Source organism: Zeugodacus cucurbitae, chromosome 6, assembly GCF_028554725.1.
Source record: "Zeugodacus cucurbitae isolate PBARC_wt_2022May chromosome 6, idZeuCucr1.2, whole genome shotgun sequence".
Lineage (NCBI taxonomy): Eukaryota > Metazoa > Arthropoda > Insecta > Diptera > Tephritidae > Zeugodacus > Zeugodacus cucurbitae.
The window spans coordinates 34,879,914-34,881,842 of record NC_071671.1 but is presented as its reverse complement, the minus strand read 5'-3'; positions in this window follow the sequence as shown (position 1 = coordinate 34,881,842).

Genomic DNA, 1,929 nt, shown 5'->3' with positions numbered 1-1,929 from the left:
TTGTCAGATGAGTCTCTGATATTAACATTACATCTATATTTTTTCAGACAGAAATCTAATAATCTCTAGTTTATGTTGGTTAACACCGTTAGTGTTCCATATAAAAATGTTTAGTATGCTTATTTTTTACTTAATAAAGTTTGCAGCATTTGGTTTTGTGATTTTATTAAATCTTGGATCATGTTTTGCATTGTAGACATAAATTGTGTCATACATTGCGTAAGATTTATGATCATAGTTTCAATACCACTATTTGGAGGATTTTGCGGTGGTTGCATTTGTACATTGTTGCCTTTTACAACATTGGCATAGCTCCCTTGTACAGTATTATTTTTAATATTACTAGATTTCGGAATATGGTCTGTGATATCTATAATGTCAGTACGGCGAGTATGTAACATTTGGTTACGTCGTGCTTGAATTCCCTGTGACAAATCGATTTCAAATCTTTATAAACAAAACAACCCCTGTAGTTGGCAGTATGACTTCCTCCACAGTTACTGCATTTTTTGTTTAAATCCTCTTTCTTCAGGATACATTTTGAAGTGGGATGTAAATCCCCACATACCACACAAACACTGCGTAGAGTGCAATAAGATTTGGTATGCCCATACTCTTGGCAGTTGGTGCATTGTATCGGACCGTTTCTTTTGTGTGGCTCTTCTACGGTTACTCTACGGTGCAGCAAATATTTTGAATTATATATTGGATGCACTTCGTTCTTTTTAAGCTGGTTAGAATTCGGCATCAATTCAATTCTAAACATTGGTTGTGGTACTTTATTTCTGTTAAAGATGTTTACGACAGTTTTAACTTCAAAGCCACATTCTTCAATAGCTTCTTTGATTTTACTAGAGTCTACAAATGACTCGCTACAACTTCGCTTAATTTAGCAACAAGAGTATTTGAGCTACGCTCGCGCAAATATATTGGGGGGCGGTTTGGCATACGCGACTGTGGTGGTACCCTTCGCATCCTCATCAGAACCATTGCTTAGTACGGCAAATCTGTTGCCATTTAAAACGTCAGGTTTATTCTTGGTTGGCGTGCCGCCTTGAATTTTTTTAGGATTGACCGCTGACTTCACATTACTTAATTTCCTTTTAATATTGACGTAGCGGTCAATGCCAATCTGAACAGATGGACCTTTTTTTATTTGTGCATTCTCACCTTGCGTTATGCTTTTCTTCGCTGTCTGCTCGCTTGCAGGTACCTGCTTATTTGTTGATGCGTTCGTGTTTGTTGCTAGCCGTTGTTGGCTGCCGTTCTCTGCTGCTATTGTTGTTTCTAAGCTCTGCTTAGGGTGCTTTGCCTTGTTTGTTGGTAGGAGCTGGTTTTGCAGGCTCGACAAAGCTAAAGTAGGCATTCAGAGAAGAGCACTGTTTAAGTTGTTTTGTTTTTTACGTATTTTCTTTTAATTTTAGGTTTTAGAGAATAATCACGGAGCGTATCAAATACACGTCCGTATAGGTTGAAAGCTCTCTCAATTGATTCTGAAGGTAATTTTTCTAGAGCCCAAAATTTTTGAATTTTTGATCTATTAGCGTTAAGTCTTCTTCAGCTTGGCATAATGTGCTATGTGCTCAGGGAGGAGAACTTCAATTGCTGGCATATTTGCCAGATATAATACACCCTAAAAGGGTCTTCTGAAGTGTTGGTTGGTTAGGACCATTTTTAATTTGACCAACAGCTAATATATCGAAAAATGTTTATGTCAACTTCTTTAGATTTGTAGAATTCTGGATCCGCCAATTCCATATTGTACGGAATTTTCCAGTCATAAACATTAATGTTATGATCTGGATGATTAGCCGAAATAATTCGCATTATCCAGAACGCACTTGATTTAGCCCCCACTTTTGTATTGGAATTGCCAATTCTTATTACGCTTAATGTTTTGTTCATGAAGTTGACCTGGGAGCCTGAGTC